General features: G+C 37.0%; 1 protein-coding gene across 4 annotated transcripts in view; it reads left to right on the top strand.

Annotated features, from left to right (window-relative positions):
* The window catches only part of TRDN (triadin), a 306,860-nt gene that overhangs the window by 172,636 nt on the left and 121,143 nt on the right, over positions 1–13,081 (top strand). The gene's annotated exons all lie outside the window — the stretch shown is intronic.

The following is a 13,081-nucleotide window of genomic DNA, read 5'->3' as shown; positions in this document are numbered from 1 at the left end:
TGAAAGTCAGCACAAAAGAAGTAGGCCAGAATAACCAATTAGGAATGGGAAAGGGAGGTAAGGTGAGAGTTAAAAACTGCAGGTTGGAAGCAAGTCTTCATTCAGTTTGAGGCATTGTTGATACTAGGAATAAACTATCTTTGTGTACCACTGCCTCCGTTAGGTAGAGTTTATAAATATGACGGATTCAAAAGGCTTATATTCTTGCCTGATGAAAAACTGTATTGACAAAAGCTGACACTAGACAATGAAAATTGCTCCCTCTGGAATTCCTGTTCCTCCTCATGCTGCATATTTGGTGAATGGCTCATCCCTTTAATTCCAACATGACTCAAGGTGGATTTAAATTCTCATTACTGATCCATATGCTACTCAACTAAGCATGTGAGTCAGTGTCTTGTCCATAGGCTTTTTAACAAGGGCAAAAGGAAGATGGCCTCTTAAGTAACATGAGTCCCAGAAATACTACGTGGTTATGTTTATATACTCTGACAGCCAATACCTATAATAACGTTGACATATAGAAACAGAAAAAAGGTGAAAGGTGGAATTTCAACAGAACAAATCTAGGATCCAACTATCCCTGGAAGCCACAATCCCACTGATCACCTGCCATTGGGTTGCATTATTTTTTTTAAGATTTATTTATTTATGCATACAAGAGCTGGAATACAGGCTGGAGATGCTTGGGGTGAGAGGACTCACCAGAACAGAGCAGGCAAACTGACTGACTGAAATACACTGCTGAGGGGAGCAGCAGTGAGACTGGAGTGGTCTGCTATGCCATGTAGGTTACTTCCTGGTCGGCTGGGGATTGAACTCGTGCTGCAGAGGCTGTGGATTGCTTCACAGTGCAGTGCTTAATCCCCTGCGCCACTAGGGGGGCCCAGTTTGCATTATTTAATTAATCCCTCTGTCCAAATTAGTTTGTGTTGGGATGCTGCCATTTGTAGTCTAAATGTCCATTACTAAATGAAGCGTTCATACACATTTAGAATAATTATTAAGATTTAAAAACGTTTTAATCATATAGGTAGGTAAATTATATAGCATGGATTTTGTGGTTGATGGATCCCAGCTTGCTGCATGCATTCTTGTAGAGGAAAATAATTTTTTCTGTAATATTTGTTCATAGATGTAATACATAGTAATGTGTTTTAGAGTAATAAACACACACACACACATACACACACACACAAGATTCCACTTAGAAAGGAAAATATATTTGTCACTTCAGCACTTATGTGTTAATGTAATTAACAAATTTTGACTAAAATAAATGGTGACTATCTTTTTATTTTGTAAATAAAAAGGAAACCAAAACCCAAATGATTATTTAAATAATGTATTTGAGTTTAAACTTACCTTTCTTTTGGCCTTTCAATTTGAAAAGTTAGCATTTTATAGCAGGATTATAATATTAACAGTATGTTTATAATCTCCTCTAGTAAGTATAGATAGAAAGAGCCCACTCTCCTTTCTGTTACATGGTAATCCATGATTTTACTATTATGTTTTTGTTATTTTTCTTCTAACAGTCCCTTGATAGTACATATACTTTTTCTCTTATAATCTGCAGTATCTACTGCATTTCCAGGAGGTTTTCTTTTTTTTCTTTCTTTTTTTTTTTTTTTGTGGGACCCTCGCCGGTGGCCGGGGATCGAACTGGCACTGCAGAGGCTTGCCTTGAAACGGGCAGCCTTGCAACCCAATGCTCAACCACTGCGCCACCAGAGGAGGCCCTCTAGGAGGTTTTCATAGCTATAATTGTCATTATTGAGAAAGATGACTTCACCCATTACTCTCTCTTTTTCCAGTTCTAATCAGTTTGCTGCCCACCTACAGTGTCCTGTAATCTCTCTTTAACTTATAACAAGATTACTTCTGTAAACCTCAGATATGCATAGTCCTTACATGCTGAATCCCATGGGAAACATACAACTCAATATTCCCAAGGACTATTCTGAGACTAAATTTGGATCATATAATAAGTGTTATGAACAGAACTGAGTAAATGTATTTTATCCTGTGATAGGTTTCCCCTTAGAGAAGCAAAATAGGTTGAATGCAAACAGGATGGAGAGAAGTGAGTAAATTATGGTAAGAGTGAAAATGAAAGTGGGAAGCTAGGTCCTAATTAGAAAGGTAGCTGATCATGATCAGTTTTGAGGGAAAACCTAGGTACCTGACATTTCATTTGGCAGATAATGGAGAGTCTCTGATGGTGCAAAAGCAAGGGGTTAATATGATCGTATATATGCTTGCAAATGTTAACTTGCCAAATTTTGTCAGTGAGGAGAAACAAAGAGAAATAATAATAGGTATTATAGGTATTATATTAATATAATTATAATACCTATAATATTATAGGTATTATATTAATAGGTTCAAACCTATTAAGCTAGTGCTGGTAGAATTAAGGAGACCTGTTGCAACATGGAGTATATGGAGAAGATAGTCTATAAAACATAGAGGAAACTAACAGTGTACGACTGACATTCAGAACAAGGGAAAGAAAATATATATTGGTATTTACTTAAGTGGATTTCAACAAAGTTCCCAGACAATTTTAGATCTCTAGTGTTTTCACACTTTTAATTAGAATGATGTTAGTAAATGAAGATAAAAGAATCAGAGTGAAATAGCTTTTTCCTGTCATAATGACTCTTGAAAGCACATTTGTTTTCATGTCAGCATTTAATTTGTCTGGTTAAGTCAACATTGTTAAATAATGTTATGGGAAACCCAAGGATTATTTCCTTTTCCCCATTTATTAGTAATGTTTAATTTTTGTTCATTTTTAATGTGGTCTTTTTGTTAGTCAGTTTGTCTCTGGATTTAAAAAAAAAAACAAAATTTAAAAAAACAAAAACAAAAACATGAGGGACCCTATCTGTTTTGTTCAACACTGAATATCTTGCACCTAGAATGATGCCAGGATAAAGCAGATGCTGAATGTGCTCATGGAATAAATAAAGGAACCATCTTCTGTCGAAGGAGAAGTATTTTCAGTTTTGTTTCCTTTCAAAAGGCTATGTCTCCTGTCAGTAAAGTTTCCACATTCACTTTGTCTCTCTCTGTTCATTTCTGCTCACTGCGGTCATGCAGAGAAAAATGAAATATCGTGTTCCCAGTCTTCTCGCTGTATGTGGAGTCTTAATTAGCTTTTCAAACACATTGAGATAAAACCTATTAATCCTCTGACCTTCACTGAATTCAAAATTTTTTGTGTTAATTGTTTTGAGAGAATAATAGACAGTTTTGCTGTTAGAAAAGTCATAGCATCACTTCCAGGAAAACAGTCAAACCAGCAAGAAGACGTGAAAGGATGTTTATATTTGAGCTACCACCCCTTGTCATTATTATATAATCAAAGGAGGGTCACTTCTAAACTTAGTGGGAACCATCTGTTTTTCTTTTACAACTATAACATTAGTTTTTAAAAATTATCTCTATCCAAAACACCAAAGATAGAAATTAGAGTGCTGTAGATCATTGTAACTTTATATGTTAAAGTCATAGAAAAAAGGAAATAATATATATCATCTACCTTTTTATTACCCCAGACTTTGTTTGCATTATCTCCTTAAAACTTCAGGATTCCTTTTTATATGAGATTTGACCCATTTATACCAATATTTATTGTTACTTAAAATGTTTCCCACTCAGTAAGGTACTAAAGATAAACTGATGGAAATTAACACCCACATTTCAGAAAGGAGCAAATATGATCACATACTCATTTCTTTTCAAGAGCAAAATATTCCTTTTTATTAAACTTTATTAAAGAGGGAATCAACACTTGAACTATATACTTTCTGGGGCAGCTTCAGGATCACTAAAGCTCAAGGATACACATATCTTTTTGCATCTATCATGTGAATATCATTGTTAATCACACTCTCTTTCATTCCCAGAGGTGTCCAGGATAGGCAATAGTGCCACATCGAGGCAGCTTTAGAAATCATACTTTCCCACAAATATAGAAATATTAAGTGCCTGGCTCTATCTCCCCTTTGGAAATTATGATTCAGTTGGCTTGGTATGGGAATCATAAAATTTGCATTTGAAAATTGACCCTTGGGTGATTCTGTGCTGCCAGGTATTAGTTGTTTTGGGGTGTCATTGCTTCAATGAAATCTATTATTACAGTTCTAGAAACTATGAGGCAAGATCAAAGTGCCAGCAACGTAGGTTTTATTCTGAGGTTTCTTCCCCTGGCTTGTAGATGGCCACCATCTTGCCATAAGCTCACATGGGCTTTCCTTACAACATGTTCCTGGAGAAAGAAAGTTCTCTGGTATTTCTTCTCATATAGGCACTAATCCCATGAAACCAAGGCCCCTCTTTCACAACCTTGTCTCAAAGACCCAAAAACCCAATCTCTAAACACCCACACTCTGAGTGGTTAGGCTTCAACATATGAGACCATTTAAAGTCTATGAGACCATTTAAAGGAAACACTTGTTAAGACTCATAAAGGAGGGCCTCCCCGGTGGCACAGCGGTTGAGCGCTGGGTTGCGAAGCTTCCCGCAGACTCTGTGGCGCCAGTTCGATCCCAGGCTGCTCCCCGGCCACTGGAGGAGGGTCCCACATGGCGCGCAGACCTCTCCTGCCGCCCGCTGCTCCCCTCAGCAGTGTACTTCGGTCCTTCTGCCTGTTCTGCTCCCCGCTCTGGCTCTGGTGAATTCTCTCACCCTCCTGCGCTTCTGCGCTTCTGACTGTACCCAGTGCTTGTATAAATAAATAAATAAATAAATAAATAAATAAATAAATAAATAAATAAAAATAAATCTTTAAAAAAAAAAAAGACTCATAAAGGAAATAACCATATGCAGCAAAGCAGGGTACTCTAAGGGGAATCAGAAGCCTGGTTGAAAGTTTAGATCCTGTCATTTGTTGTTTGGCCTTAACCAATACCCCCCATCACTCTAGAATTCTGTTTTCCTTTATAATCGGAGGAATTCAAATAAAATCACAGTGGTTGTCTGTCAAGTTGGGGGTTGTGTTTGGAGTACCTTGGGATGGGAGACACTGTAAAATTATATGGGACTCCAGTTGTCCTCTCCATGGGATTGAATGCATGAAGAGGCATTCTCTTTGAAGATCATTGCTTTCAGAATATAAGTGTGATTATTATTGCTTACCATGGAGGAAGGAAAAAGAAAGGTTGAAAATTTAGGTAGTTGATCTTTAATTTTTATCTCTAAATCTAAGCAGTTTTAAAAAACTTTATGGCTGAATTTAGCAACTTCTTGTTTAAATAACTTGCCTGTCAGCTGCTTGGTTTAACTACCCACACACAACACACATGCACACACACGCACTATGTGAAACAACAGCTGAATACATATTTGATGATGTGGGCACAAACTGATTTTTTAATTCTTTTTCCTGCTGTGTTGTGGAGGACAATAGTGTGAACATCCACCCTTTCTTGCCAGCTGGCTTGTATTCCTAAACCAGGGAAATAACTGTCACACTTACCCTATCCATTATGACAAGCTGCCTCTGGTGGAAATTATTACAACATGTCCTTATTAGTGTCTGAATCCCACTTCCATTTCTGCATACACCTTCCCAGTCCTGGATGAGTAATGTTACTTGTGAAAGCCAAATAAGCAAAATGTAGAATTAGCCTTGAACAAAAATAGCTTCTGTTACAAATATAATTTAAGGGCTAAACTGGTTCAGATCATCATCCCTGGTGTCTTTGCTTAACAGAGACAGTGAGGAGAGGTTATTGGTCTCAGAGGTAGAATATAACTGTTGCTCCGTTGGAAGAAAAGTGCTCATTTGATTACTTCTTTGTCCACAGGGCAAATAATGTAATATGAGAAACTCGAGACAGGGTATGTGTGATAGGCAGTTTGGCGTTCAAAGTGTGAGGGCAGTATTTTTCTTTCTGCCCCTTGCCAGCTGTCTTTTAGCATAGGTTGAATGCAAGTGCTTTGCCTTTGACATTGTGCATTTAAATGCCAGCCTGTGCAATTTACAGTACAAAAGGGCAAAGATACATGGGGGAATGATGGAAAAATTCTTCTCTCTTTTCATTGGTTGACCTTTTAGGTTCTGCTTTATATAGACATTAAAAGAGCCCTATGACCATGTTTCTGATCTTCACAACAATCACAAAAATTACTCCTCATATAATGTTATATATATACACTGTTCCTAGCCTTCATGCATTAGAATATAGAGAATAATTTGCATTCTGGGTCTGAATATCAAAACCTTTCCTATCTCAGTTAGGTGAAAGTAAAATTAAATTGCATTCTGTAGTTTTAGATGATAGAAGTCAGAAAAAAAAAGCAATATTTAAAGAAATAGGTAAAAATAAAATAATTCCATATACAAATTTTAGATCAATAATATTTGCACCTAAAGTTGTATTTGACATGCCTCGCTCAAGTTAATTTAGAAAATTCCAAAATTTAATGGATCATAATCATAACACAATGATGTTATGAAATAGGTATAAAATAAATTGCAAAGCAGAGGATAATGTTGGTAGTCTGCCTTATTAACAAATGATTTGTGTTGATTTAATTACTCGCTAATTCTTCCTAGATGCACCTTTGTTTGTTTGTTCACTTATTGAGTCCCACAGTAAAAGCCTTTTCTAGATGCCAATGAATAATGACGAAAAGACCAAGTCCCTGCCCTTACAGAATTTAGTCCAGTGAAGGAGACAGACAATAAAGTGTCATCAATGTGATAGAGAACCGCAAGAGTAAGAGAGGGAGAGTGAGAAAGGTGCCATTATCTACAAGTGGTCTTGGAAGGCCAGGGCCTTGGGTACTGTCTGAGAGATAATTAAGCAGGGGAGAGATCTAAAATAACTCCTTATGGGCCTCCCTGGTGGCACAAGGGGTTAAGACGCAACCTATGAAACTGTCCACAGTCACTGCAGCAGGAGTTCAATCTCCTGCCAGGGAGCTACCCACATGGCACAGCAGATCTCTCCTGACTCACCCGCTTCTCCCCTCAGCAGTATACTTTGGTCAATCTGCCTGTTCTGTTCCCCACTCTGTCTCTAGTGAATCCTCTCCCCCCGACACCTCTGGCCTGTACCCCAGTTCTTGTATGCATAAATAGATAAATATTTAAAAAAAAAATAACTCCTTATGCAAAGGAAATAAGAAAAACAAATGCCCCAAAAGGACCTCAGTGAAGCACCATGGCTGGAATGTCATGAGCAAGGAAGGAGGGGTGGCAAGTGAGGTCACAGAGTTGGGGAGCTCTAGATCTTGAAAGGTTTTATCCAAAGTCAGATGGGGAACTTCCAAAGGGTCTGAGTACAGATCAGTTTAAGCTCTTAAAAAAGTGAAAATTAGAGAGAATTATAAAGGTATCGTCATGTTCCTCATGTTCTTGGTTAGCTAGAAAAGTTGTTTAATTTGCCTCTTGCTCTGTTCCATTTTAGTGACACTGTAGAGAATATTGCATATAAAATTCTTCTCTTCAGAAAGGAAAAAGTTAGTGCCACCTGGCGGCCACACTTATCAACATCATCCTCTACTTTTTAGAGAATTTGCAAAAAAAAAGTATTTAGACTGAATGGTAATGAAGCTTTCAATAATCACTGTAGGTAGATGTAACCATTGAGTACACAAACAGCTAGAATGAATTTCAAAGCTCAGCTATATACTCCATGAATTTGAATCGCTGGAAAAATACTGCCTCATGCAATTCTGTCCTTTGAGCAATCTTTTAGTTAGTTCAACATAGTTTTGTCTATAATGTAATTGCATTCGTATATTTAAAGATAAATTCTTATTCAATTGAAATAATGTAATGTATATTCATCACTGAGGTACATTTACTTTTCTTCAGTATATGACTATAATCCCTTTGAATTAAGGAGACCACATCACGTACTATTTATTGTGGTAATTATTGTTGTAGTGTGATTATTTAAACAATGCACAGAATTATATGAAAGAAATGGCTATGTTTAAATGTGACATGGAAATTTGTCTGAAGTGCTGGAGACTCAGACTGCCCAGATTTAAGTCTTGGCTCAGTTTCCTAAAAGCTTATGAGTCAACCTTAGTTTCCCCATATGGATTACACTAGCAATTCTTACCTCAAGATTGTTAGGAAGAATGAGAAAATGTAGATAAGATGCCCAGCATCTTTCATTTTTTGAGCCATCAATATATAATTAATATTTTTATCTTTTTTTATATATACACTGCTTCATATGCTGAAGGTCAAGGAATATCTCATGGGAAAATTGAATGTAAAAAAAAAGTTCATAAGAACAATTTGATCATTCAGTAAGCATTGATTGAATACCTTCTTTGTAATAAGCACTATTAATAGCTTACACAAAAAACATTTACATTGTGATATTTTGAAAAGCCTATAAGGTTAATCTTCTGAGTGTTCAATCACTATAGGTGCTTCCAGAGCCTATTAGTGGCAGCTGGCACATACTAGATGCTTATCTAATACTTGATGATAAATGAATGAAAAGGGACTACTTAAGTACAAAAATTATTTTGCTTCATCATTTAGTCATGTTATTATTTAAGAAAGAGAAATTGATATAAAGTTTTATATGTAGCTGCATGTAATACTGAAATTATGTTTAAATTATATTATTGTCATATTTTACATAAAAGAGGGATGTCATTACTAATACTGTCCTAGTATATCCATTTTTCAACAATAATGAAAAGATTATTTGCAATACTAATGTGAACAGTATTCCTAAAGAGGAATTTTGGCACAATTATTGTTTAAATTTTTAAGTTTATAGGTTGATTTTAATATGTACACATTTTAAAATTTAATTCACATATAGTCATAACTCCTAATCAGTCAGAAAACTTTCCTATAGCATGCAGATTCAAGGATTTAATTGTGACTTAAACAAAAGCTGATAGTTGCATATATATATTATATATATTTACCTTCTATTAAATAGTCTCAAGGACAGTGTTAATTGCTTGCTGAAAATTTTTTAAAAGATTTATTTATTTATTTTTGTACAAGAGCTGGGACACAGGCCAGAGGTGCGGGAGGGTGAGAGGATTCATCAGAGACAGAGCAGGGAGCAGAACAGGCAGACTGACCGAAATACAATGCTGAGGGGAGCAGTGGGCGTGACAGGAGAGGTCTGCTGTGCTATGTGGAAATCTTCCTGGCCGGCCGGGAATTGAACCCTCGCTGCAGAGGCTGTGGACAGCTTCACTGAGCTGCGCTCAACCCGCTGTGCCACTGGGGAGACCCATGCTTGCTGATATTTAATGTATGTCCATAGACGTTCTCCCTTAACAAATAAGCCCCTCAGATTATCAAGGCAATATGAAAATTCTTACTGTCTAACACATTTTTTTTCTAATATTCCTATAGATGTTATATAGTGATTCCTTATATATGTATTTTGTGTTTTAATCATGTTTAGTGGTCTCTAGAATTTTTTAGAGCTCTGAATACAAAGGATTTTATAACTTTGATGTCAACATTGATCAATATTTTAGAAAGTATTATTAAAGGATTATTTATTAGGACTTAGAGGAAGTGCTAATCACAAAGCCCAGTATGGGTTCACCAAAATCAAATGAGGCATGTAAATATATCCTTAATTCTTTATCCAGTGGTGAACTGGAAGATTAGAGAAATTCTGTACACTTGATGCATGGGTAGCAAAGCTATTGAAAAGATGCCTTGTGATATGTGATTAGAAGGAAGAGAATGAGCTGAATACAAGGAGCAATTAGTAGCACTTAATTCAGGCACACTTTGAACCTAGTCAAGATAATCTAGTGGCAGGTAGAGGACTGAACCTCAACAATTCACATCACTTTTGAGGGCCTATGGAAGTTGTGTTGCTGATTACTATCTATCTTGTTGGCTGAACTGACGAATACATATTAGAGCACCTTAGTAAACTGTAAATATGCGACACAGACAAAGTGAGGTATAGGTCCTCGATACACATCTATTGAACGAATAACTAAGTGACTATAAAGTATCTTACTGTAATTAGTGTTAGAGAGGATTTTTTTTTAATTCTTCAGAATAACACCCAGTGTTTCTCAATGATGGGTGTTATCTTAAAGATTTCTTCCATCAAATGTGTTTAAGAAATGATAAGTTAACTTAAATCATTTTCTTTACTGTAAAGTGCAATCTGAAATATGCTGTCAATGTAAAATCCTAGACAGTCAACATCTGGTATATAATGCTTCCCGGAGTTCATCAAAACATGAACTCTTTTTGTGGAGAAGAACATTTCTCAGGATTGGTAGCCTGTGTGTTGGGGGACCTGTAGCTGGTGTAATAAATTAAGAATATGTATGTTATAGCCAACCACCCATCCACCTGTGATTGGTAAGTAGCTCCCTCAATTCCCTCTGAGCTCTCTTTAGGAAAGTAAAAACCTTGAGATTGAAGAAACAAAGGAAGTAAAGTCAAAAGATTTATTATTCACAGATCCCAGAAGGAGGGCTGTTCAGTGAGCTGGGGGAAAGGCATTCCTCTTCCAGGTCTCCAGAGAGAGAGCAGGGTGGCAAACACCTATTACTCCTAAGATTGTTTCAATGGAGGCCCCTGAGTTTCCTGTGTTCATCTCCAAGTGGTGATTTTTAACTTTCCCAGGGAAAGCAAAGAGGGTACATACTGTAGTACAAATCATACGCTCAGATGATTATTTAAAGATCTAGACTGGGGGGGGGGGCGCTCCCTGGTGGCGCAAGAGGTTAAGCACCGCACTATGAAGCAATCTGCAGCCTCTGCAGCACGAGTTCAATCCCCGGCCAGGCAGGGAGCAACCCACATGGCGCAGCAGACCTCTCTTGTCTCAACGCTGCTCCCCTCAGCAGTGTATTTCAGTCAGTTTGCCTGTTCTGTTCCCCACTCTGTCTCTGGTGAATCCTCTCACCCCCCAAGCCCCGCAGCTCTGGCCTGTACCCCAGCTCTTGTATGCAAAAATAAATAAATCTTTTAAAAAAAATAAAGGTCTAGACTGGGTGTGAGAAGAGTTGTTATGCTCTAAAATGCCTGGGCATTTTTTTTTTTTTTTTTGTGGGACCCTCGCCGGTGGCTGGGAAACAAACAGGCGCTGCAGAGGCTGCGAGCAGCCTCACAGCCTCACAGCCTCACAGCCTAGCGCTCAACCGCTGCGCCACGAGGGGAGGCCCTAAAATGCCTGGGCATTTTAATAGTTGTTGTCTCAATATATCAGTGGATCCAATTTAAAGTGCCATAAATCACTTGCTGAATGACTTGACTCATCACAGAATATTACTGTGAAAAATGTGCTCTACCATATAAATTCAAACAGAGTGTGGTTGGCTACTTCAGAGATTCTAAAGTGTAGAAATGAATTTATATATGCAGGTTACGAAATAACTCTAAAGTTGTTTATCAGACATAAGTGAGAGTTTTCTTATGTTAGAGGATATAAAATATAACTTCTCATCCAAGTGCTTAATTAGTGTTATGCATACTGGGATATTTCAATTAAATTCAGAGACTTTGATAATTGAATATTGTGCACACAGTGCTGTGATGAACAAGATGAATAGCACCTAACACACAGATATTAAGCACACACCTCAACCAGGCCCTCTTCCAAGCATTTTCAGTGTATGAACTCAGCTACTAATAGTGTAAAACCAACAAATTACCACTGTGAATACATTTTAAAGATGTGGAAACCAAGGAAGAGAGCTGTTGAATTATTTGCCAATGTCACTCAGCTAGAAATTGACTGGGATGGCACTTGAATCCAGGTGTTACCCCTCTAGGGTTTATGTTCTGATCCCTATATGATATTGCCGCTTCTTAGCTGATTTCTGAAGGTGAGTATTTATGGGATAAAAATTATTTCTTATTTGAAAAATGTCTATTGTATTGTTGTAATTTTCTAAGTTTACAAAATTTAAAATAATTCCAAAAAACAGCAGCCTAGTTTTTACCTTACATAAGATTCACTTTTACCAAAAAGTTGTTTTTTTTTACCATGCTTCTCCCAGGTTCTTTCATTGGTTACATTAGCAAACATTTTTATTCAACCGACTCACGTTGTTTTGGCTGACTCAGTGTAACCTTAGTTTGGTGCCATCTGTCCCTTTCGGATGTCTGAAACTAATTAAAGATTTCTCCTGTGGCACTATTAAAGATTATTTAATTCACACGTTGCTTTTCAAGGATATACACCTGAAACTTCTATACTGTTGTAATGTTATCTCAATTTTAAAAATTAAAATACCTGAAGATTAATAAATTAAAAAATAAACCTTCCACTAGAGCCACCTGCTACTTATTCCTGGTGGTGAGTGGCCTCTTATTAGCTAATTGCTTAGGAAGTAACTCCTAAGAGAGTATAATCTCTTCAGTCACTCTTACTACTTCCATCTTTACTTGCTGCTAAGGATCATTCAAGGGACAACTTACCACCTAACACCTTTTCAAGTGAGATGGATACCAAGCCATGAACCTTTCTATCTCCACCCGCTGCCCTTTCTCTCCATTTTAAGGTACATATGTCAGGTTTTCTGAAATTCTCCAAGTTAATTTAAAGTAAAGGAGAAAGACCTCCACTCTCTACCCCCAGCAACTTCACTCTCTCTCCAGAAAATATAGCCCAGTGACAATACCAAACTAATATTTTTGTCTTCCTAGTGGGAGGATTCATCATAATAATGAGCTTTTTTTCACTGCTTGTATAGTGGAAAATAAGGTTTTTCAGAACTGTGAATACAATGCTCGGGAATTTCTTAAGTTCATATATACAATATGGTATATATTGTAAGTGCTCTTTAAATATAATACTCTCTTTGACTGGGTGGAACATTTTTAAAGTACCCAGCACTTGCTAAGCCAGTACTTGCTAAGTGAACAAAAGAAACCACAAGGCAAATGTAACTCAGTTATAAACCTAAATCCTGGCTCCTGACTTCGATGGATACTGACTTATGCAGACAGTCTCTGACTTCTGATTTCCATGGATACTTTCCAAAATCTAATATATTATCATATTACATTTAGAATATTTTAGCAATAGTTTTCCTGACTTCTGTGTTATCAGGATAAACTCTTTCTCCAAACAATCGTGAAGAGTAT

Source organism: Talpa occidentalis, unplaced genomic scaffold (genome assembly GCF_014898055.3).
Source record: "Talpa occidentalis isolate TD23 unplaced genomic scaffold, MPIMG_talOcc4v2.1 talOcc4.2, whole genome shotgun sequence".
Lineage (NCBI taxonomy): Eukaryota > Metazoa > Chordata > Mammalia > Eulipotyphla > Talpidae > Talpa > Talpa occidentalis.
Note: the sequence above shows the minus strand (reverse complement) of the source record. Positions and strands in the feature narration are given on the sequence as shown.